Source organism: Tachypleus tridentatus, chromosome 8 (assembly GCF_004210375.1).
Source record: "Tachypleus tridentatus isolate NWPU-2018 chromosome 8, ASM421037v1, whole genome shotgun sequence".
Taxonomy (NCBI): domain Eukaryota; kingdom Metazoa; phylum Arthropoda; class Merostomata; order Xiphosura; family Limulidae; genus Tachypleus; species Tachypleus tridentatus.
In genome coordinates, this window is record NC_134832.1 from 97,751,972 (window position 1) to 97,778,968 (window position 26,997).

At 32.8% G+C, this 26,997-nt stretch overlaps 1 protein-coding gene across 1 annotated transcript in view; it reads right to left on the reverse strand.

The window, feature by feature from the left end:
• Window positions 1-26,017, reverse strand: part of LOC143223018 (uncharacterized) — a 96,278-nt gene extending 70,261 nt beyond the window's left edge. The window contains exon 1 of the mRNA XM_076450372.1: window positions 25,886-26,017. The gene's annotated coding sequence lies outside the window, so the exon portion shown is untranslated. The remainder of the gene's footprint in view (window positions 1-25,885) is intronic.
• Window positions 26,018-26,997: the final 980 nt, after the last annotated feature.

Sequence of the window (26,997 nt, forward strand, 5' to 3'; positions counted from 1 at the left end):
TGATATACCAATAAGTTTAAAAAGATTACTTTACTTCTGTAATATCGAATAAATTTAGCAATAACCAATAACTTTAAAATGATTACTTAGTGCTGGAATATACAAATAACTTTAACAAGGCTGCTTTACTTTTGTGAGATGTCAGCAACTTTAAGAGGAAGAGTTTTACTTCTGGGGTATACCAAACACTTTAACAATGCTGCTTTACTTAAGAGATATACCAATAACATTAAGAAGACTATTTTAATTTTCTGAGATATCAATAACTTTAAAAAAGACTGCTTTACTTCTGTGAAATATCAACAGCTTTGTCAAAACTTCTTTATTTCTGTAACTTACCAATAACTTTAACATAATTGCTTCATTTCATGAGATGTCAAAACACTTTTAACATGACAGTCAGGAATGTTAAAAAGTAAAAGTTCTCTCTCATTCCACTCATATTAGTCTTCATTCTGCGATCAATACAACATGCATTAATCTAAACGGTCACAAAAATTATAAAACTATTAACTATAAAATAAAGTTCAGTTATCATTTGTATTATCAGCAAATATCTTTGGAAGACTAAATTTGGTTAAATTGTGATATTCGTTGTGTGATGAGTAGAGTTTTTCTTCTTTCACAAATAAATACTGACGCTTCTCAAGTAGCAAGTTTAAACTCTAATGCTAGAGAACCACAATATTTTAAATAAAATAACTTCCAATGTTTCTTTATTGTTTTAAGAATGGAATGTCTTATTTACTTATTATTCTTTAAGTTGATGTTTTGTTTATTTATAAATGTATATGTGATGAACAAAAAAGTGAAAAAAATAATATTTTAAAATTTCTTCAAATCGTATCTGAATAAATAGCACTAATATCTTTCATATATTTTTTTCTGCGCATGTGTGGTGCGGATTTATACAGTAGGTGTCCGTGCCAAGTAGAAAACAGCACACAGTACACTTGTTTTAAAATAACATATTAAAACAAGTGAAGCGTATATACAAATGTTCGTTACACGTTTTACTACAGTTTTACCCAGAGCTTTAAATAATCGTATCTTTTCATCTGGTTCAATTACGTTGAAACACAATTCACGACACGCAATATTCTGTTCTGCTCTATTGTTACAATACAATTGGTGATAATTTCACATTAAAATACGTTCCACTATACACTATTTACTGTCTCACTTACAAATACACAGTATAGGCCTAATTAACTATATTTCTCGCTAAGTTTGTTTTACTTAATTTCTATATTGAATTAATTTTTTTCAATTTGTATAGATGAACAAATGAAACAGTCTTGAACATTCCACACAATACTAGATACATGGTGCAACAATCTTACCTAAAGCAACGAGAAAAGTTTTTTTAAAAATGTTCTAGTGACATGACATAATAATACAACAAGCACTATTTCACAAAAAAATGAACTACAAAACGTATGGTTCGTACAGAACTACGTAAAAAAATCTGCGATAAACTATCGCTTCTGAAAAACAACTAAATTTAACACTCATGCAATATTTAAATGTGAAAAGACGTGCATATCTAGCATGGAAATAATCGTTCGTATCACGTCGCAAGCGACAGTTCTCGTCTCATTTGTATCTTTAAAGCTCAACTTAAAGCTAAAATTTATTTCGAATTTTTACGCTTACGATTACAAGACAACCTGTCAATCTTTTACTCTATCTATCACGACTCTGAGCATTTGGTAAGTGAGAGTCGGCAGGGTTATGTACTATACAGGGATTTGGAATGATAATTTGTTTGTTTCTTTAAAGATTTTCAGGATAGCTCATGTTAAGTGCTTAGTTTTTATTATTATTGTTTAGTGTTTATTATGTTTCGTTTTATTTTTTGTTTGTTACTAATAATTTCTTGTGTATATAGTTTAGGTAAATATCTATTATTTTTCACTACGCATGTATTTATAAACATATTCATGAGATGACTTGAATGTCTGATACTTTTGTTTTAAATCGATTAATAAAGAAAAAGAGCTTCCGTCTCAACGTTTAGTAACATCACACCGGGTTAATACTTAGAAGGATGATCACCTGGGAATACTGAATGATTATCACATTTTAAAAATCGTAGCTTTATTTTAAAAGGGATTTTGCATGTAAAAATAAGATTACGTGTGTGTGTACGTGACTACTAAACGGAACTGCATTGTGAGCACGGACTAATAGTGAAATAATGCGTAGTTAATATGGTGTAAATATACGAATAACAATTCGTGAGAAGGAGGAAGATGTCAAACCCTGAACCTGATCCTCCCCGGTTAAAACATGGACCGAAATCTGATGAAGAAGAAGAAGATGATAAGTAACACTTATAGTAAATCATACAAAGAGAGAAAATAACTTAGAAAACTTTAGCTAGTGGTGTAGGTTGATAGGATGTCTTGTAACTAACTAAAATAACTTAGAAAACTTTAGCTAGTGGTGTAGGTTGATACGATGTCTTGTAACTAACTAAAATAACTTAGAAAACTTTAGCTAGTGGTGTAGGTTGATACGATGTCTTGTAACTAACTGAAATAACTTAGAAAACTTTAGCTAGTGGTGTAGATTGATAGGATGTCTTGTAACTAACTAAAATAACTAAGAAAACTTTAGCTTGTGGTGTAGGTTGATACGATGTCTTATTACTAACTAAAAATAACGTCTGTCATTTTGATGCGTCTGAAAATTTGAAAATTTATAAAATCTATCTGCCATATCTTGTATTACTTCTGCCACTTTCAGCGAATAATTACTTAGATATGACTGATAATGAATATTTAGTAAATTGAGCTACACCTTATGCACACAAGGGCTAAGCAGCTAGGATAAGGTCAACAAGGTTCAAGACTACTCTTAACTGGATAACGGAATTGACTCTGTCCCTTATAACGCGCCTAAAACGGTAAGTGTAGAGTATGCTAGAAGCATACCATTAGCTTGATTCTTGGGCCTTCAGGTCAGTATTTTTCCGGGCCAGTAATAAAACTAATCTTAATAATATAAGCATACTATGAAACATTTTATGTCAGCTTTGAAAATGCAGAAATACTTTAAAGAAAATAAAAGCTGAGCTATTACAAAGATGAAAAGCCATGTTTGCAGCTTCTGTAAATGTGCCTTTTTATCGGTGTGATATAAGTTCATGACACATCGAGAGCCACTGAAAAGCTCTGGTCATACAACCAAGGTTTATACCTCTTTGTCTACGTTTACTGAAAGATATTCAAACTTTTTGGATTGGCCTGTAGTGGAACTAAATGCTGTTAGAAATACTGGTGTTGATTTCGTTCTCAACAACACCTGCTTCGAAACGTATCTGTTTAAATGCATCGTTAGCCGTATTGATATATAAGTGTTATGAATATTAAAAATTATTTTTCATATATTATATTAAAAACGATGTGCTCTTTAAAAAATATGGGTCACTGCTGCTTGAAGACAACAAGTTGTGAAGAAGAAGTGAATTGTTTACTGAAGTCTTCAACAACTGGCACAAAATCGACATATCTGATTAGTTATTTCTTATATTCCTAGCTAAATTTGAGAAAACACATCAGTAGTTTTTGTGAACTTGTTGTAAGCCTTTTTTGTTTCACTCTCTCGAAAGAATTCAGACAATAATAGATCATATAACCAAAAATGAACATTTTAAGTCTTCAATAACTAGAATGGTGGAAAAGTAGTTAAGCTTAAAAGAAAGGGGGCGAAATAATGGGCGTGGTTTGGAACGTTGACAACATGCTGAAAAAAAACAATTCTCTTTTTAGGAATATTGATTTAGAAATATAATCGGAAATAAATGATCAAGTTTTCTGTAAGCAATACTAAAGCTACAAATTACGAACGTAGTTTCGCAGGATGAGGCATGGGTAAACTCTGAAAAATTAGTAAAGTCCAAAATGACAACATGGTGCAAGGTAAAGTTGTCTCAGAAATAAAGAGACGTTTTAATCTTTCGTCTGTTGACAACTGAAACTCTTTGATCTCCCTCAGAAATGTATTCAAAACACGATATCTTGGAATACGTATAAGTGTGTGTGTGTGTACGTTTATCACGCTAGGTAACATAATGTGGACGTCAGCACAGAGTAATTATGAAAAATATAATCATTTTTGTGTTGGCAGAAAAGCCTGAATCGACTACAATTACCGTAATTTTTGTGGCTATTGATGAAAACAAAGAGAACAATCAGCCTGACCATTCATCAGTTGTAAGGGTAGAAGTTTTAAGGAAGTAAAAACATGTATATTAGTAATCTTGGTTTAGAGTCTTTTGAGCTGACCCAGCCTAAATTTGGCAACAGAATACATCGAGTAGTGTAAATGCTGGTGTGTTTTCTAATGTGGTTTGGAGATAAAATACCCGTACAACAGAAAATTTTGCAGCAAGTTCAACCTCTGATACATGTTTATCAACTTTATCAATAAACCCGATTATATAAGCACTTCTGGAATGTAAGGAATAAATTTGGAATTATCTGGAACTTTAAAGTTAGGAAATTAAGTAAATCATATTTGCTGTGTTACTAATTACGATTTGTCTCAGACGAGTCTCCGATTTATCATGTAACGTATGTTAACGTATTACGATTTCAAATGGCTGAAGATTGCAATTTTAATTTTGATATGTATTAAATGTATGATATTTACCAACAAGATTGATAAACACAATTTTCTTTCTTAGGAGTTGTGTTCTTTAATATAGAAGTAATAATACAATTTATAATAACGCTTGTTAAAAAATAGTTATTAGATATTAGTTTATAAATAAAAATTTACAAACTCGCAACCAATATTCAGTCTTCTATATGGTCTGGAGCTGAATATTTTATCAACTGTCCAGGTCCACGAGACACAAAATTACTTTTAAGTTGACGGAAATGCCAGCTAGCTCTATTTTTGTTTGGCGTAATACGGTTTACAAGTTCACTTTGTACTGTAGAAGATATCTAACGTTCTTGTAGAAATACTAACGTCCAAAGTTAATTTTCTGAAGTTAAATGGTTCGTTATGTTCGAAATATATAAACGTTCCTAGTCCAGTTCTGTAGGTTTCCGCTTAATAAATGTTAATAACAATTATAGCATTCGAAACTTATAGTATACTGACTGTCGCTGACAAAAAAAACATAGAACTGTCTTTTGGCGACTTGTGATGACTTTCTTTTAAATACCAATCACGCGAGATTCTTGAACATCCAACAGTGTTCAAAGACACGCTAATATTTTCATAAATAACATATTGTTGATTCTTGCTCTCGAGAATCTTCTACAAATTTAGAGACCAGGTGGGACATGCGCAATACACATCTAGCAATATACGTCACATGCACAAAAAACTATACTGAAACAACCGTAGGCATTAAAATAAATGTATAACAGTAAACTTGTTACAAGTGATATAGAACTCTGAAATTTCTTGGCTGTTAAAATTGATACTACCATTCGCTGATGCTGTAGCAAAGTGAGTAAAGAACCAAAAGTATTTATATATATATTTAATAACCTAAATTAATTTAGGTATATGAATAATGATATGACCAACTCTTCAATTATTGTATATATACACGTATATACAGTTTGTTTTTGTTTTCGGAAAGAAGCGTAGCGCGTGTAGTAACATTTATTTCATTCTAGAGAAGAAAAGAGAATGAAGCAGATAAGAGAATGTGTGAAATAAATAGGTTAGTAAGAGGGAGCTGAATAATTAGGAAAGAGTGTTAAAAATAAAACTAAAGAAAAGAAAATTTTAAAGTAAGCTAGGTGTAAATATTGAATATATGTCAATAAAGAAAAATTGATATATATATTTTTAAAATTAATATCTAATTAAACATAGTAAGTCATTTATATTAGGAAATTATCAAGTTTCTTTGGAGCAGAAATAACTACGAGATGATTGAATATAGTTTCTATGTAAGTGAAGAGTAATTAGTTGTATGTCAGAGAACAATATAGAGAAAAATGAAGAAGTAAGGTTAATGTCCTGGTCATAAATCGTATTCGTAATGGGAATCCAATAGGTCCCTTTATGTTTCTTTAAGCTTTAGATCTTATACGAGTTTTGATGTTTAAGAAAGTCATACTATTGGTAGAAAGGCCACTATAGTTAAAACGCTGCACAATGTAAAGGGATTTTCTTTTCTGTTCTAATATTTTAGTTCTAGAATTAATGGTCTTCCACATTTACTATATTTGTTATGAGCCAGATCTGAAGGATATTCTAATCAGCAGTTTGTTGAACACGAAACAATTAGATATGAATTGTTCCACGTACCGTTCATTTGAAACTAAGATAACAAAAGCAACTGAAGTCAAATTTGATTTTAATCATATTTACTGAACATATAACATTTTATTTCATTACTTCAGGAATTAACGCATAATGTAAAGGTTTTAAAATACAGTACAATGGCCCGTCTTATGGACTTAACCCAATTTACTATATGGACTTGTCTTGTGAGATTAACCCAGTTTACAACTTAGGCTTAATGAACTTGGGCCCTGTTTTATGGACCTAATCCAGCGTATAGGTTTGGATGCCAGAATCATTTAGGCTAATAAGACTTCCTGTACAATTCTACAGATTAAGGAAACAGATAGTATTTGAACTTGAAGATTGAGGAACGATACAGTTAAAGATGAGGTTCAAAACAAACTTCTATGAGTGAATAATGAAGTTAAAAAAAACGTGGATATATGATATAACACAGACCTTTAATACCACAAACTTCACCCTTACAATCTGATCCTCGTTTTAGTTGTTAACTTAGAAATCCTCGAACTAAGAATGCTGCTTAAAATTTATCACGTATCAAAAGAGAAACTATAGTGTTTGATGGTATCACAACAGAACAAGAATTGCCATGAGAAAATGGCAGGTGAGCCTGATTCTATTATTCTGAAAACTTCTATCACGATAAATTCGTAAGTGTGATTCTATTAGTCTTGAAATGTTCCATCATGAGTATATTTTCTGTTTTTGTTAATTTTGCGCAAAGCTACTCGAGGGCTATCTGCGCTAGCCGTCCCCAGTTTAGCAGTGTAAGACTAGACGGAAGGCAGCTAGTCATCACCACCCACCGCCAACTCTTGGGCTATACTTTTACCAATGAATAGTGGGATTGACCGTCACATTATAACGCCCCCACGGCTGAAAGGGCGAGCATGTTTGGTGCGACCGGGATTTGAACCCGTGACCCTCGGATTACGAGTCGAACGCCTTAACACGCTTGGCCATGCCGGGCCCCAACATGAGTAAGCGACGGTATCGATTTGCATTACAAAAAAGTTTCAATGTGTAACTTTTTTTGTGCTGAAACGTTTTATTGTACTAGTGTGTATCACATTTGTCTTACAAGTAGAAATACAAGAAAGTGGAAATAATATAAAATAATTACTTCTGAAAAGTTGAATAATAAAAAAGTGACACATTTTGATTCTATCAGTCCTAATATATCCTATCATTCTCAAGTGAGAAATTGTTTTATATTAATTTTAAAAAGTGTGTTCTGGTAAGAAAATGTCAAGTAGTAATTGTTATAATCCTTATGTGTTGAGTTATGAAATATTTTCAATTGTAGTAGTTGTATGATTATATGATTCTTAAAAAATATTAACGTGAGAAAGTAAAATTATATTAGTACTTAAAATGTTTTATTAAGAAAAATGGCAAATACTGATTGAAGCAATTATTTAATGAAGATAGCGTGTGTGAAGCACTCAGTTAACTTGCTTAAAGAAAGGGAAGGTGATAAGAGTTAGGAAAGAACAATGGCTTTCAAGGTGTTATTGTGTCTTACTCGACTAATGGTACAAAAAATACAAGGAATAAGAGATTTGATGATATGTAAGTTAAAACAACCAATATAAAATGAACAGTGCACTAATGTGAACAATAAAATGATGGACTAAATAGGTGATTCCACCATTTGAGGGATTTCAGGGTAAAATCCACGATATAAACATTTAGAACAAATCACAAGTTTCAGTCGAGAAAGACAAATATTACTAAAATACCAAATAAGGCGAGCAGAAATGAAAGTAAATTGAAACAAAATAATAAATGTGGTTGTTTTCTAAATTACGCACAAAGCTCCACAATGGGCTATTTCTGCTCTGCCCACCACTGGTATCGAAACCCGGTTTTTAGCATTGTAAGTCCACAGACATACCATTGAGCCACTGGGGGAGCGATAAATATGAAACACAAAACTTCTACAAAACTACATTAAAAACAAAATATAAACTTCCTCAAAAAAAGAGCAGAAACGTGGTAATGTTGTGGACAGTAACCAGTTTCGGACAGTAACCATAACTTATAAAGTAACCCAGCATTTGTTTTCAGACATTTAAACAAGTAATACAAAAAGAACAACTTTGAATGTAAATAATAAATAGTAACTGCAAATTGAGAATATAATATATAGAGGAATATTATGACAAGAGATTTAAGAAAGACTTTGATAAACATTGGAAAAAGAAACACTAAGAGGTAAATGGAAGTTTGGCAAAATTAAAAACATGAAATGAAATGTAGTTTTTGGGTGAAATACTTTCCTATATATGTGTATATGTATATATAAAATATCATAATATTCTAAGAAACTCATGATAGGAAGGAAATTAAAAATCGACAAATGTAAAATGAATATAATAGACTAAATAATGTATCATGAGTTATGAACTGCTTTAAAAGGAACACATCACCCAGAAAATGATAAATATGTAATGCTTGTTTGTTTGTTTTTGAGTTTCGCGCAAAGCTACACGAGGACTATCTGTGTTAGCCGTTCCTAATTTAGCAGTGTAAGACTAGAGGGAAGGCAGCTAGTCTTCGCCACCCACCGCCAACTCTTGGGGTACTCTTTTACCAACGAATAGTCGATTGACCGTCATATTATAACGTCGTCATGGCTGAAAATGGCCACCATGATTAGTGTGATGAGGATTCGAACCCGCGACCCTCAGATTACGAGTCGTACGCCTTAACGTGCTTGGCCATGCCAGGCCTATCGGCAAAGGCACTCGACTCGTACTCCGAGGGTCAAGGGTTCGAATCCTCGTCACACCAAACACGCTCGCACTTTCAGCCGTGAGGATGTTATAATGTGCGGTCAATCCCACTATTCGTTGGCAAAAGAGTAGCCCAAGAGTTGGTGGTGGGTGGTGATGACTAGCTGCCTTCCCTCTAGTCTTACACTGCAAAATTAGAGATGGCTAGCGCATATAGCTCTCGTGTAGCTTTGCGCGAAATTCAAAGCAAACCAAACCAATCAAATGTCATACTTAAAAACTAACACTTCCATTATTTGTTATTAAAATGTCGATCGCCTTATTCAACTGGCCTTGCCAGGCTTGAAAAAGTGAAGAAGGGATACGTTAATAAAGTCGTCTTATTGAAAACAAAGATATTAACTCTTTCACTACATCCACATACAACATCATTATTTGCTTGTAGCTACTCCACCCAAGAGATTGGCTGTCAACTCTTGCCATGTCTGTCTGTCCTATACTTTCCTCACACAGTCACTGTAGGATGACTGAAAACATTTAGTGACATCTGTACCCGTTTTTTTCTTTCTACAGCCTTCCACCTTGTGACCTATCAAAGTTCTTTGGATCTTATTTGTCCTGTCAATGTGTCCATAATGCTGACACTTTCTTTGCTGGATGTCTGTTTTTAGCGTACGCTTTGTTATGGTCATTTCCAATATTGTCGTATTTGTTTTATACTCTGAATATGCTGTTTTCAATATTATTTTAAGCTTCCACATTTCCAGTGCTCCTATTTCGTTTCATAGTTTTTTTAGTTAGTGTCTAAGTTTCTGAAGCATACAGAAAATTGAATAGTGTATAATGTTTTATATCTCACCTAAAGTTTCTTGTTATTAATACTTCTTTTTATGCGGATGAAATCTGCTCTTGCAATTTCTCTTGAAATTGAGTAGCAAAGCTACTCGAGGGCTATCTGCGCTAGCCGTCCCTAATTTAGCAGTGTAAAACTAGAGGGAAGGCAGCTAGTCCTCCACCCACCGCCAACTCTTGGGCTACTCTTTTACCAACGAATAGTGGGATTGACCGTCTTATTATAACGCCCCCACGGATGAAAGGGCGAGCATGTTTGGTGCGACGAAAATAGATGAACGTCCATGTTTCTCATAAGCATATTACATACAAAGTTTCAGGATAAGACACAAGACAGCATACGTTTATAACAAAAACGGAGTAAGCTGTTAAAAAAATCCTTGGACAGACGGAAAGTGTTATTTTATTTTGTTTTTAATTTATTCGTTTTATTTGAAACATTATAAATAAATTTGATTTAATTTATTGCATTACTTCTTCTAAATTGTGCTGAGTTCAAAACCTTATGCCCATGTATCCTATAACCTTTATTTTATCATTCGTTATGAAGAAACAATTGACATGAAGAAACATGAATACATGAAGCATTCGTTAAATAAATGTTTCTTTAAAAATGTACCATTTCGTGTTTACACGACATTAAATAAGCGCATAATTTAGTCATTATTATGAAACAAAACTGACATTAGGTGTTAGTGTACAAACGGATTATTACTCTTGCGGAGTCTCTGATTATGTAAACATAAAAACATAAATGTGATTCGTTTATTCTTGTATACTCACCTCTGGTTGAATGTATTTGTCAATACATTGTCTAGACTTTATAATTTCTAATTTATAAACGCAAACTTATTAAAAAATAAACTTACTTAAACATGCTTTATGATAAATAGAATTATGAAATAAGAATATATAGAATGGCTTAATTAATTTATAAATAATTCCATAGCCAAAAACTCGTTTAAGAGTCTTTTAAATATGGTTTAACTTTAAGAGAGACAACAGTAAAATCGAAGAAAGTACTTATTATTACTAAAACTGTTTATAAGACATTCGTATTAGGCTTATCAGATTTTAAACACTACATTCAATATCACGCTTCTTAACTGAAATTTAAAAATTAAATAGTGTAAAATAATATTCAAACCTTCATATATTTGTGATATGCATTTCCAACAACGCGTTTCGTTTAATTTCGGACTCATCAGGCCAGTTGGAATGCAATGAACATAGTAGTAGTCAGACATAACCCATTTATTACAACACACAAAGGTTGTACTGTGCACTCCTTTTACTAGCTAGTAAATCATGATTATAATTAAATGATACTTTTCATACTATATTAATATTAGGTCTATTATATGTTTAAACATACCTAGTCCTTCAGGAATTTTTAAGAATTAGAAGAATGTGTTCGAATACAATTATGGTACACTCTTCTAATTTTTGAAAATTCCTAAGGGACTAGTAGGTATAGAGTGTATTGTTTAAACGTATAATAGGACTAAAACTATTTTCTTATGGCAAGAATAATTAATTATAGTAATACTTCACCATTTTGTAAAAGTCACTCAAATTAGAAGAGAAATTACAAAATGATTAAACTTTCATAATTTAATCAACTAAATACTAGGATTCCTTTTCATAATAAACTGATCGCTATTCTACACTGCTAACAAAACAGGACCTGAGTTAAATAACATCATATAGAACTTCGAAATGGTTTTGCAAAATATTGTTACAATGTCTATGTTACTCTATTTCTCAATGTTGAGGAGTAATTTGACAATGTTGTTTTTGACATTACAAGGTTCTTTTAATTTTTATTGTAGAATAATATCACTAGTTCTTTGTTTAATTTACTGAAGTTATTTAATCAAAAACAATACTTAGATGGTTTTATTTATTTAGTGTAAATACCTTACCAGAGTATTTTTGCTTATACATGTGTGTAGGTTGACACTATTTTTATATATGCAAAAACGGCTCGTTTGGGTTGAGAAAATATTTTACATAGAAGAGCGAACAACGTTTCAACCAAAGGTTAAACTTTGTGAACCTTACGATGACCGAAGAAGGTCGAAACGTTGTTCGCTCTTCTATGTAAAATATTTTCTCAACCCAAACGAACCCTTTTTTACATATATATTTCTCTACAAGTGGGTTTTCTCGACATCACTGACACTATTTTTGTTTGATGCTCTGATGTGATGAAATATTAAATTGGTTTCATTTTTTCTTAAATAGAACAGACGGAAAACGTTAGCTGTTTTCCTTTTCTGTTATACCAACAAATTGTGAGAATATTACATAGATTTGAATTACGTAGCCCGATGTGATTTTGCTATAAGAAAACATCTACATCTGAATTATATTTATTCGAATTAGTTAAGATATGGTTAACATAAGTAGATGGTTTCATTGATTTTTTGTAGACGATACCATCTGGAGTATAAACTAGAATATTGCCTTTAATATACACTATACACATACACACTCACGTATTGTTACAGGATAAATTACCGATCGTGAAAAGAAGAAAAAATAAATTTACAATAGTAATTATTCACGTTTATCCAGTCACAATAAGAAATATTTTACAGTGACAATATTTACACAATTATTAATCTGATAATATTTACACGATTATCAAGCGATATTGACACAATCACAAAAATATTTAATTAACTGATCTGGTTAGAAGTTAGAGAATTTATTATTACAATAATGACTTTAAAATTCCAATTACACCGTCATACATAAGACAAGTTTGTTTGTTTTTTACCGTCAAACGCATTTCCAAATTTTTCTAAAAGCTTAAGTGTGATGTGATGACTTTCAATAGCCTGTTGGCTTCTTCAGAAGGTACTAAATTCACAACATCCTTAGTGATATTTACATGCTATCATAGAACTCTAGAAACTTCTAGACCAGGGATGGGCAACTCCATGGCCACTGGCCACATGTGGACAGTGTATAGCACAGTCGTGGCCAACTCGAATTTAGGAATCAACTTTTTCTATCATTTAATTTTTTATCACAAATTTGGTAATCAGCAGCTGCACTGCCTTACGTCATCACTAATATCGCACACTTAATTACTGCCACAGACTCCGCCCGTTCTGTAACGTCAGTCTGATTTAGCTGTTTGTTATCGAGTGTGCGTTGTTTTGCATGCGCTTGCAAACATATTTTCATTGTGCAATTTTCAAGGGTTTAAATATATTTTGTTTTTAATTTCATAATATGGATAAGTGGATAAAAAGAATCCAGATGATGGTGAACACTCAGAAAATAAAGATAATTTAATTAATTCTGGCATTACTGCCAAAAAGAGAATGGCGCGTGACTGTAAAAACGTGAAACAAGAAGTTAATGAAAGTTGGAGTTGAAATTTGTGGTGATTGAAGCAACTAATAAGTCAGTTTATCTTTTGTGTAACAAAGTTTTTAGGAATACGAAAGTATACAATCTCAAGCAATACTTTAACAATTTTCATAACGAATTTGATGTAAAATTTCCAGTTGATGGCAAAAATCGTATGAATGAAATTAACCGTCTGAAAGCACAACGCCATGAACAAAAGTGTGTGTTTTCTCATAGCAAAGCCACATCGGGCCATCTGCTGAGTCCACCGAGGGGAATCGAACCCCTGATTTTAGCATTGTAAATCCTGTAGGCATACCGCTCTACTAGCGGGGGCTCATGAACAAAAGTGAGGCCTAAAATGATTTTTATCATCAATAGAACTAGTTACGTTAGCTAGCTATAAAGTAGCCTGAATCCTCGCTAAAAAAATCATTCTCTGATGCTAAACTAGTAAATGAAATATTGATTGTGGTCATTTAAATTCTGTTGGAAAGAGTCATTATTAAAAAATAATAGATGATTTTCTTCAAAAGGTAAATAATTTGCAATTAAGTCGAAGAACAATTGTCCACAGAATGCTAGAGTTAGCGAAAGACAGAAAATCAGTTGCTTCATCAATTAAAAGACTGTTTGTATTTTTCTTTAGCACTAGATTATTGACACTGCACAGTTGATATTTTGGGTTCGATAGGTAACTTCAGCTCTTCAAGTGAGGGTATAAATACTTGGCCTTTGTGGATTGCGAGATCAAACATGTGGAAAAAACATATTTGAAAACTTTCTTGAAATGTCAAAATATTCAATCTGGATTTTGAAAAACTGGTTTCTGTCACAACAGACGGTGATCCCGTTATGACTGTGGAGAAATTAGGATTTGTTTTTCTTTTGAAGCAGCATTTAATTGAAAATAATATGAAGTCCACGCTGCCATATTTTCATTGTATTTAGGTGCTCAGATGTCTAAATGTGATGAATTGAAAAATTTGATGAACACTTGTAAAAATTGTGAATTATATTAGAAGTGGAAGCTCTCTCATCCATCGACACTTTGTTGAGTCTCTGAAAAAATCTGTGATTGTACTTTTGATGATCTTACTGATTTTACAAATTGTAAGATGATTAAGTAGAGGAAAAGTCTTGGAACAATTTACTTTCTTATTTCCTCAAATAAAAGAGCATCTTGTTGAAAAAATGTAAGATTGAAAATGTCCCCGAAATTGAAACTTTGTCATTGCAGTATGATATGCACTTTTGTGTGCGACATGATGGTTTAATTGAATAATTTGAATACGAAGCTTTACAATCACAGTCTATTCATGAATTTCAATTAAAGCTAAACCTCCTTTCGGAACAATTACAAAATAATGATTTGACACATTTTGCAAAGTTGAATAGTTTTCTAGAAAATAATAAGGACAATGATTTCTCTGATGCTAAAAATGATCTCTATATGTAAGGTGGATCAAAAATCTATCTGAGAAATTTGAATCATGTTTATCCAAATTTAAAAATTTAAAATTGATATTTGAATTTTTGCATGATCCATTTCAATATGACTTAGGAAATTTCAATAAGGAAATTACAGATTTTTTGTCTTTGGATAAGTGTGGACTTGAAGAGAAGATGCTTCTGCGAAGTGTAGAATACGTAAAAGGTAAACAAAAATGTTCTACCAGAGAGATGTGGCTCACTATTCTGATAAATGAGAGTTTCTTAAATCTAAGGATAGCAATTTCAATATTTTATTTTCCATATTTGGATTCACATGGGTGTCTGAGTCAACATTTTCTATACTAGATTTTCTCAAGTCTAGATACAGATCTCGGCTTACTGACATAAATTTAGAGGCAGAGCTAAGTTGCTCATTGAGCATAGATCGTAAGCCAAGTTTCAAAACTTGTTGATGAAACACCCATAAATTATTACATTGAAGGTTAGTTAAAATTATTGTGATTAAACTAGCATCTTTCTTTCTTTCTGAATAGTTGTTTTCATTAGCCACAGTTGTGGCTATTATGAAAACTAAGTTGCCCACCATTGTTATAGACTGTAAAAACTTTCGCAAGTGAATGTTATCACATCTTCTCTGGAAACTTCGATTCTAGTAAGTTCGCTGCCCTTCAATCTGCATTTCAGAAAGTTTCGGCACTTTATATATTTCTTGGACTAAGCCACGATCTTTCCAGAATCTCCAATAACTTTTCCGTAGTACAGGAATATTTGACGAGCATCAATCATATTAATTATGCTACTGATTCTTGTTAGGTATTACGTTCAGTATTAATAAGAGTAAAATTTGTGTCTAAGCATTACAGTGTTACTATCTATTACTAATGGTACTACGTCAGAACATATACATAGTTTGATTTATAGAGCTTCAGTACTTTTCTGGATTACTGATAACATATCTAATGCTTCACCATGTTCAAAAACAATATTTATAACAAAACTGTTACAGTAATAAACTTTTTGAGTTTCATGATACCTATCTTAATCGATCAAATATTAATAGTTTGGACTGACAGAAACCCCAAAGCAATTAATATCAAGTTCGCAGTGAGCTAAAGTAATTTCTGTAACGCTCTTTCCTTTGTAATTCAGCCATTGTTCGTCAAGTCTTAATAGGTTAGTCAGTTCTATAAGAAACATTCTAAACAACAATAGAACAAAGTGCTACAGTCGAAGCTATAGCGTTGTAGTTTTTCATTTGTATCATATATATATATATATTCCAGCATCGCTTTGAACATCGAGGTTAGATTAGATGCCACTTGTAGTTTATCGTTTCTATCGATTTAACTTTTATTACTTTTCTTCCAGTTCCGTTTTCTATCTTGTTTTTTTTTTCAGATGTCTGGTGAAAACTTATCTTGCTTCTCTCATCTTTTCGAATGAAAGTTTTCAAAGAAATACTTGGTGAGGTTGCGGTAAAATATTTCTAAGTCACATAGGATTAGAACAAAGTAGTGCGCCCTCTAAAAAATCCTCCAGAATAATCTAAAGTCTGTCTTCTGTTTTTGTGTTAGATATATATCGTTTATTCACTCTTTATAATTTTTTTTTCATTCTTAAATTTTGATTATGTAACTTGCAGAAAATATATTTTACTCTCTAATTCAATTTTAATATAATATTTTTCTTTACAAGTTTAATTATCTGACTCAAAATAAATATTCCTTCGGTATTGAATTTGATCCTTTAACTAAGTCGAAGCCTGAATATTATTTATTTAATTTATGAGTCACGTTTTTTGTTTAAGGTTTAATAGTGACGTCTATTCTTTAAAGAGTCTACGAGGTTTGTTTTTTAATTTGTGTTTTGCGCAGAGCTACACGAGAGCTATCTGCGCTAGCCATCCTTTGTTTAGTAATGAAAGACTAGAAGAAAAGAAGTTAGTCATCATCACCCACTGCCACCTCTTGGGCTATTTTTCAACCCAACAAATAATAGGATTGACCATAACATTATAGCGTCCCCATGACTGAAAGGACGATTTGAACTCATATTGTGAGTCGAACACCTTAACCACCTGGCCATGTGGGGTCTGAGTGAATGGGGTGGAAGCACTGTAATCACACGTGTACTTTAGAGTAAAACACTTTAAGGGGAACTTAGCATTCAAGTTGTTGGCTTTCGTCTCATTCCAGTTTTTGCTCGTGACAAGAATTGTTCGTAAAGATATTTTCTATATTTGTGTTGACTGGCATCAAAATAAAGAAAGCAAAAATACAAATTTCTCACGTCTGTATCTTGCTTTTCTACAGACGTTCAAAAAGTAATGGTAAGTTGTGTTGTTTGATAATTTGTTTTTTTACGGTATTATTACTTCTGTCAATTTGGAACACAAAAGTCATACAACTACCAATACTGGTGTTAAAAGAAATTTAATATGGTTTAGAACGGTTAATGCCAGTTAATCCACGTTCATCACAGGGATTGAACCTGGTATTTTACAGCAAAAACTATGAAGCTTGCGTTATTTCAATGTTATAAATGAGCATTGGTGAAACTTATGGAAACTTCATTTTCAAAATGTTAATAAAATCACTAGTATATACACAAACAATGATAATGATGCTCTATGTGTATATCGTTTTATCAGTGTTTCTAATACCCATTAGGTTTTAAAGTCACTATTCGAATATCAGTCCTGTTTCTCTGTCCGTTATTTAAACAATAAAAGACACAACTCCGTTTATAGTTAGGTGTAATAATTTAAGCTCCAAGAATGCGTTTCGGAGAAGCTGTTATATCTTGTGAAATAAAATGAGAATAGTTGTGCCACAAATGATGGAAAATAAAATATTCAAAACGTGTTTTCTAAACTAAACAAACCAAAACCACTTTATCGGTTTACAATAGACAATAATTTTAAATTTAGTTACAGCAAGTGGGACAATTTGTAGGCCTTAGAATTAGGTTTTGTTTCTAATTTGTTTGTCAATACTGTATAACCTTTCATTCTATAAACCAGTATGAAAAATAATATAAACGAATTATAATTATTTACCATATAACCTCGTTTAAGTGAAACTGGCTTTGTTTGAAACTGCACAATTTACTTTCTATTTTTTAAAATTTATCCTTTCTTCCCTCTCTGTATAAAATGAGACACCTTACAATACTGACAATATCTTTTAAAAAGTAACCACCTCATCATTCCTTTTACTTGTTGTCTTTAGGACAATCTTGCGGGATCTACAATATCCAGTATGATTTTCTTTTCATAACGTTTGCGTAAAGTTATTGTTAAACTTCTAGTCTGCTTGTAACTAAATATCCAGGTGAAATGCAGCTAGTCAACAAAAAACACCGCCAGTTTAAAGCTGCTCTTACATAACTGAATATAGCGCACACACTATCCTAAAGAACACAGATTTTGTAAGTAAGAGGTGTGATTTATGAATCTTCAGTTTCAAAGTCCAAGTGCGCTTAACACTTAACAACGTCTTGTTTCCTTTTTCGTACCAATCTGGCTAATTGTTGGAATTTTAATATTCCCTAGCTTTGCGTAATGCCTTGTAATATTAAGCATAATTTGTACTAGAAAAGACATTGATTACTCAGTAAAGAAGCCCCTTCTAGAATCGACTGTAATTCCAGAAATAAAACTATTTATAGGCCATTGTAGTTCCTGACTGATATCAGTGTGTTTTAAATGTGTTTGTTTTATTGTAAGAAGAGCTAAAGAAAGGTTCAGCCGAAAAAAATGTGCTAATGCATCACGTTTGTTAATAAATGTTTTATCATACAATTAATTTAATGATTTCTTTACAAATTTCAATTTATTGATGTTTATTTACGATTTATAAACCCAAAAAGAAAAGCCCACGCCATACGTTATGCTATATGCCTAATTCAACAAGACTAAGTTTGCAGTAGTAACATATCCACCTTAACTCCAGCATTACATGAAAGATCTGAGTATTATATTTGTAGCGGAGACACCTGATGTGCTATTTACACATATTTCAAATTTAATATTTCAATAATCTTACTTTGAAAATTCTTGAAGAAAACAAAAGAGGATCTATAACGCCACCTTATTGGATTTTCAGCATTTTTTACGCCCTAAAAACTTTCATATTTCGCCAGACTAGAATTTTACTAACAAAATATACATAAATACGTTTTTACCTTTAGCCGCGAGATGACTTAAATGATAACTGAAATTTTGATTAACAGTTTTGAAAGTCAATAAACTTCAATTGCGTCATTTTTATATAAAATTACTTTAGATCGTTTATTTGTTTTCTGTTGTACACAAAGCTACACAAAGCTATGCTCTACCCCCAACGAATATCGAAACCCGGTTTTAGTAGTACAAGGGGGCGTTATTTCAGAAATAGTCCTGTCAAAACGTAGGTCATGTTACAGCTGTTAGCTGGAAATTCCGGCGTTTCTGGAAAATATCTTATTTAAGGTTAAGCCATTGATCAAATAACATGTTTATAAGCGACTATATTTAGTTTTGCAAAGTAGCAAAGTGGGAATTATATCACACCATTATTCCTTTCCCTGTACGTTCTTATATATCGTTTGAAGTCATAATGCTTTGGATGCAATGTTGCACTGCAGTCTAACATTATGAGTTTTTCGTTGACTCTTACCACCACTGCACTTCCATTCTGTCTTGGACTTATACTCAAGTTGACATTCATAACGTTTTATCCGCGAATATGTAAACTTCGTATGCCATGACAGTACTAGTAGGTGAAGCATAAATCAAATATGATTTGCACTCCTGTGTATATGACTGCAGTTTCTGAGTAAAACCAACTCTATTCTCATACATTAGAAAACGAATTCCCATCGATTTCTCTGGCAGTTAAATTTGTAACGGGGTTTCTCAGGGCATAAAACGTGATGACTCAGTAAACAAGATTGTGCTGGCAAATTCAAGTTCTTGTTGCTTCGTGAAGCAGAGTCAACGTTTTAAAAGAATAGTTTTCCTTTGATGTTTGATTAAATATTTTACTTTGTAAAATTAAGGAATATTTGGAGTCACTTTACTTTCTGCTCATACATTAATTACTGAACTATTTTCATCATTTAAAAGACATTAGAGTACCATCCATCTACCGCAGAGTTTTAAAAATTGTCCAGAAGAACATACATAGCTTTTATTTAATTAAATTACTTGATGTATCCGCCAATGTTTTACACATCTATCTGAGGCTTCTGCAGCCGTCACTACTTTAAACGTCCATGCTAGCTTTATCAGCCGTGAGGGCGTTATATGTACGGTCAGTCCTACTATTCGTTGGTAAAAGAGTAGCCCAAGAGTTGAGAGTGGATGTTAATGGCTAAATGCTTTCCATCTAGTCTTACACTGCTAAATTAGGGACAGCTAGTGCAGATAGCTTTCATGTAGCTTTGCGCGAAAATTCAAAACAAACAGACAAAATTTACACTTCCTCAGGTTCTATGCAGGCTCCAATATTGTGCTCGGGTATCCACGTTCTATGCGGGAATTAGTGTTTTGAACCACCTTTACCATCATAAAGGTTTTACGGAAGAACGTAGGCTAAATAACATGATGTTGTACAAATAACACTATGCATTATTCTCTTCAAACTTTACTTTTATGACCTGGATAATGAAATTTAGAAACTAACCAATTTTATATGTAAAAATGAGCAAATTTGCACATTTTCATTTACATAAGGTCGGAATAAAATAACATATGAATAAGTTTTACATGTATTCATAGTAAAGTTATACAAAAATGTTTATAAGTGAGTAGTTTTTCAAGATTTGTAATTGTAATGTAAATCACTTTCACATATCAGCCCCCAAATATAGTCTTCCATCATGTTTTCGTTATACGCACCTTGGTAGCGGCGTTCAAAGTCCAGTATATCTTAATGAAAGCGCTCGCCTTGCTCCTCTGTGTGTGCTCCCATGTTCTCCTTGCATTTATCAAGATGAGCGTCAAGGATATGGACTTTCAGAGACATCCTGCAGTCCATTTTGCCATAGTTCTTCATCAGAGCTTCAACCAGTTCCACATAATTTTCTGCCTTGTGATTACCCAAGAAGCCCCGAACCACTACAACAAAGCTGCCCCAAGCTTTTTTTCCCTTCCTACTGACCTTCTTGGGTAATTCTGTGCACTTTGGGATCTTCTTTATTTGTGGTCCAACGAAGACACCAGCTTTGACTTTTGTCTCAGACAGCTTAGGGAAGAAGTCTTGAAGGTATTTGAAGGCTGCAGACTCCTTATCAAGAGCTGTAACAAATTGTTTCAATAGACCTAATTTTATGTGCAATGGTGGAAACAACACCTTCTGGAGATCTACTAGTGGCTCAAACTTGACATTGTGCCTCCCCACAGAGAACTTGGTCTGTTGTGGCCATTGCTTCCTATTGTATTGCGCTACGGTGTCCCTGCTGCCCCAAAGTCAAAGATGAGAGAAAAACTCGTTAAAGTCTCCTTGGAGACCCATCAGGAATGTCACCATTTTGAAGTCTCCAATAACCTCTCAGCCATACTCATCATACTTCAAGGCGGATGTTGTCACAGAGTACTTTTTCGCTCTTGACTTGATAAACTGGTCACATACATAGCAGAATGCTTGCAGCTTCTTGATGCTATCGCTGATAAAATCAGATAGGTCTATGTGTTCACTTAGGCAACTAGAACTAAAGTGAAGTGGCGAGTGGTGAGCCCCTGTATATATATATATATATACTTATATATATACAAGGAAAGTTCTAGAAAATTCTGAAAGGTTCTTGAAAATTCTCTATCAGCTACTCAGCACTGAATATACCTGAATTGTTCTGTAAAATGGGTAAATTTTAAAATTTCATTTCCCAGGTCACAAAAGCTGTTGTTGTTGTTTGTTGTTTTTGGAATTTTGCACAAAGCTACTCGAGGGCTATCTGTGCTAGCCGTCCCTAATTTACTAGTGTAAGACTAGAGGGAAGGCAGCTAGTCATCACCACCCACCGCCAACTCTTGGGCTACTCTTTTACCAACGAATAGTGGCATTGACCGTCACATTATAACGCCCCCACGGCTGGGAGGGCGAGCATGTTTGGCGCGACCAGAATGCGAACCCGCGACCCTCAGATTACGAGTCGCACGCCTTAACCTACCTGGCCATGTCGGACCCAACCTTTGTGATCTTTGACTTAAGGTTTTTTTTATTTTTGCTTGTTTTTAATATCCCTTAATCATTTAAAGTTTTTTTGTGATTTGTAGAGTCATTCAGGATTCTCACACCACTCCGAGACATGCTATTGTTAAACAGTATGGCTTGTATCGTCATTTAACTTTCAGACAACTAACCATAGGTTTTACAAAGCATGCCTTATATCAAGCATTAATTAATTTTTATACAACCATTCAGAATGTCAACAGACTTTAGAGGCTTTTCTAAATAGTCATGATTTGCGCTTAAGTTTAATTTAATTATTCGAGATTTTTCAGGCTTGCAGGTCAATCATAATTTTACACTAATTAAAATTTATGAAAACTTCGAATAGTCTAAAACCATGCAGGATATATACAGCTCAAAATATCCACGACTGGTTTGGCTTCTTTCTATCAAGAAAACCTTATTGAATGTTTTGTTTTAAAGACAGCTGTAACTGATTTTAATGACAAGTACTGTTATACAAAGTCGTGTGTCAGTCGTCACAGAAGACTATGAAATCAAGTTGAGTTATGCCATATTTACTTAACAGCTTACGACGTATTGTTTCTGTTTCTTAATCTGACGTCACACTTTCATGCTCACGAATTAATGTACTATTTGTTTTCTTAAGCTGATGTTCGCCACAAATAAATCTACCTTTTAAAACGTCTTAATTTTAGAATTTAAAAAAGCGTTTGTGAGGGAAATCAGTTCATATATATTTGTGTTATCTATTTAAAATCACTTGAAACATCGTACGCAATGTAAGTACATAACATACTATTTTGAAAGCACGAAAAATGTTGATGTTAATTTATTTCTACTCTATGTTGTTTAGGATAAAATGAATTGAATATTGAACTGATAAGTACGTAAAATTTTACACAGCATATCATGCATATTGTTCTTAAGAAGGGAGGCACAATATCAAGTGTGAGCCACTAGTGGACCTCCAGAAGGTGTTGTTCCCACCATTGCACATAAAATTGGGTCTTATGAAACAATTTACATTACAGCATGTTAAGCACTGAGCTATACATGTCCCCTGGCCCGGCATGGCCAAGTGTGTTAAGGCGTTCGACTTATAATCTGAGAGTCGCGGGTGCGAATCCCAGTCGTACCAAACATGCTAGCCCTTTCAGCCGTGGGGGCGTTATAAAGTGACGGTCAATTCCACTATTCGTTGGTAAAAGAGTAGCTCAAGAGTTGGCGTTGGGCTAACTATAGCTTAGACATATAGCTGACGGTTTTTGCGGTTTTAAATTTGAAGATGAACAATTATAATTTCTACTACACGTAAACAACCTGCATAAAGACGTACATTTGACAGTGGAAAATGTAAATAACCACATGATATATTTTGTAAACATTAACATCACACGAACCCTCCAAGGTTTCACTATAAAAATTCATAGTAAAATTAATATAGTTCTCGAGAAATTGCATACACTGGTTTTCAAATCATGTAATCCCTCAGAAGCTAGCCACTCTAAAAAGACCCCTAAAACTTAGCATACACCAAAGCCATAGAAAATATTGCTGAAAAAGTTACACATTCAAACCAGTTTCCTACTAAACTATTTACAGAGGCTATTAATGCATTTTAAAAATTACACAGATAAGAGATACTTAATAAATAATACATAAACTAAAAAACATTCCGCAAAAAAAGGAAACATAATCACTTACAGCATTCCATATATAGAAAGTCATGGCATGCTTCTGTCAGAAATTATAAAAATATTAGCACATAAATATTAACATAACACCGAGGTTCATTTTTACCTCTTGAAGGATATACTAAACACATCTTAAGAATATTATATAAGGAATCCACAAAACTGAAAATCATTTACAAAATAAAATGTAACAGTTGCCAAAACTTTTACATTGGAAAATAGGATGTAACTTGACCATCAGGTTAAAATAACACCAAAAACCTACTTTCCAAGTCCATTAACATACGAACAAAAACAAAGTTTTTCTGAACAAAATACCATCAGTTCTAAAACTTAAGTACATTGTTAGATTGTGAATGTTGATATAAATAGTAAAACCTTTTTTTGTTGAAACTAAGCTTGTGTGTTTGACAATGATCGCAACAGTGATCGAAACGTCATACTTTGATTTTAATTAAAATTTGTATCTTATAATAAAATCATTTATTCTATTATTTTTGATATTACAATGTTGTATTCGTTCCCTTTGGTACTTTATTGTACATTATTTCTGTGCTGCCTTTAACTTGACGCAAAAAAAAAATCTGTTGTGTCTCTTGCAGCAGCTTTTCTTATAAGCCGAATACACAAGACCGTTAATGTTTATAGTTATAACAACATTATTTATTTTGCAACTACATTTACAATTACCAAACCTGTATTATTTAATATACTTAACTTAATAACAACTCTTTTTTGCTTGTTTATTATTCTTTAATGCCTTAATAATCAATAGTCCCAAATAAACAGTTCTCAATATTCACAGTACTTATCACGCACATGGCCAGGTGATTAAGACTCTCGACTTATAATCTGAGGGTTGCGGGTTCGAATCCCCGTCACACCAAAAATACTTGCCATTTCAGCAGTGGGAGGGCGTTATAATGTGACGGTCAATCCCACTACTCGTTGATAAAAGAGTAGCCCAAGAGTTGGCGGTGGGTGGCGATAACTAGCTGCCTTCCTTCTAGTCTTATACTGCTAAATTAAGGACGGCTAGCGCAGATAGCCCTCGAGTAGCTTTGCGCGAAATTCAAATACAACGACAACAATTGTTCCTAAGCTGCATATATGATTCTAAAAGCTACTTTAATGTGTAGGTTACCTCTCATCGTTTGTGTACTTAATTTGTCTCCAACTATTAAATCATCGAACATTATCAGAAATTGCTGTAGTACCTGTTCACGCTTTGTACCGAAATAACATTATTTAAAATGAAACTCATAAGTAACCAAGCGAATGATAACTATTTATTTCAAGCAATGTCTTTCTCAGTCAGATAACTAATAGATTTATTTAACATGCCCATTTAATACCTTCCTGAAAAATTTAGAAAAGGGCTCACTGATGTCTTCATTATTTAATTTATTTCTTAGTTCTCACTCAAAATAATTATTTTTGTACAGATCATACTTTATCATTATTTGTTTTCCTGTTAACTTCTTGAATACTTTTTGTATATATATGTATTATTATTATCTCAAGTGCTTATTAAACAAATTATTGTTTTATTTTCTTCTTACTTCTTTATTAAGGTATAAGTTTTGTTTAGAACATGAACTATTATTAGCCATTACATAGCATATTTCTTTCTCTAATCATCGCCTCCTCTAGTGGTACAGCAGTATATCTGCGAACTTATAACGTTAGAAACTGACTTTCGATACCCGTGGTGGACAGAGCTGTGTAGCTTTGTAATTCTAAACGAACCAGTCTCTAACTATTGTTACATAAGTTGTTTCTTTTTTTTTTACTTTAAGCAACCTTTCCTGTGTAGAGTACACATTAATATCATCGAATGTGTTTCTTATTTTTTAAATTATTTTGTTTCTGTTTACAGTTGCGTTGTTTTTATCTGTGTCTAAAATTCACCTTTTTCTTACTTTAAGTACTTTTTTTTCCTATAGAGGGCTTCTTCAACAGAACTATTTCAATCAAATTCACACCTAAGCAAGTAAACGTCCGTAATTTATTTATTTCCTATTGAAATGTTTCATAGGTAGAGTTAGATAGTGGTTTTCAATACTACCCATATCAATGGGACCATGACACTAATAAAGTAATTTCGAACACTCAGTCTTGAAAAAAGTACGACAAAAAATGCTAATCTTGACTTCAATACATTTTCCACCTTTGACAGGAACCTGTTGCTCTTTTTTTGCCACTGGTACAGAAAACTGAGACAAACTGGATTATTATAAATAAAGATACAACCTAAGTTATAGAATTAAAACAAAAGACTTTTATAACTACCAAAAATATTCAAAATTTGCCTTACCAGAAAACTATTGAACCAATATACTGTGAGTTCACTCAGCTGTCTTCTCCTTCCACACGATGGATGTGGTTCTAATCTTTCCTACCAAACGATGCTGTAGAAATAGTGCGAAACAGATGAGCGTCGCATTCACATTCGACCAACCACGATCTACGATACCACGTGGATGATTTCGTGCATGCAGTATTCCAGGGGCTCGTGACAGTTCACCATAGTGTAATGGAATGGTACACAGATAACTCAAGAATAATGTACAGTGCCTTTACAGTTACATTCTTAGCATAATATATTGTTAAATACAAAAGGTATTAGATATAGACACAAGTCTAATTCAATTAAACTTACTTGCCTCATTCAGTTTCTTTTCTTTTTGTTGGTTGTCAGTAGGAAGGCAAAAGAAACTCTGTGATTGGCCGATGCCCAAATAAATCACAATAACTGATAAACATCAGTAAACTGTATTAAAGACAATTGATTATATAAATAAATAAATACGTCAATCTCTCTCTTTCTGAGATATTTACATGTACAATAATGTGTATTTGTGCTACATTGTACTAATGTCGATTTTGATCCATTACATATTTTATCAGCTATTGTTATCTTACGCAGTAACGTGGGTGACGGATATTTATTTTCAAATAAAAATTTACATGTTTCTACACACACACACACACACACACACACACACACACACACACACATATATAACAAGTTCTAAAACTTAACTAACAGTTACAGACAATTTCGGCAGTTAACACCAAGGAAGATTCATTTTTATATTTTTGTTGTAATATTAATTATAATGAAATATGTATAGACAAATCAAGATGTACTAGTTTAGTTTCGATTGTGTTTACATTGTTGTAACATTGGTTATCATCTGAGAGTATTTCAACCAAGCAGCAATATTCCTGTTACTTCAAATTAGCTTATGTAAGGTGAAGTTTCGAAGTAAACATCAATCGATATCAATGTAATTCATTATAAGAGTCAGTAGAAATTGATACTAATATAATTACTTATAATAGACGACATCATTAAGAGCTAAAATACGGAAGCTTGAAAAAAGTAAAGGCACAACTTTATGGAGCGTCCCTTTTCACTTTTCA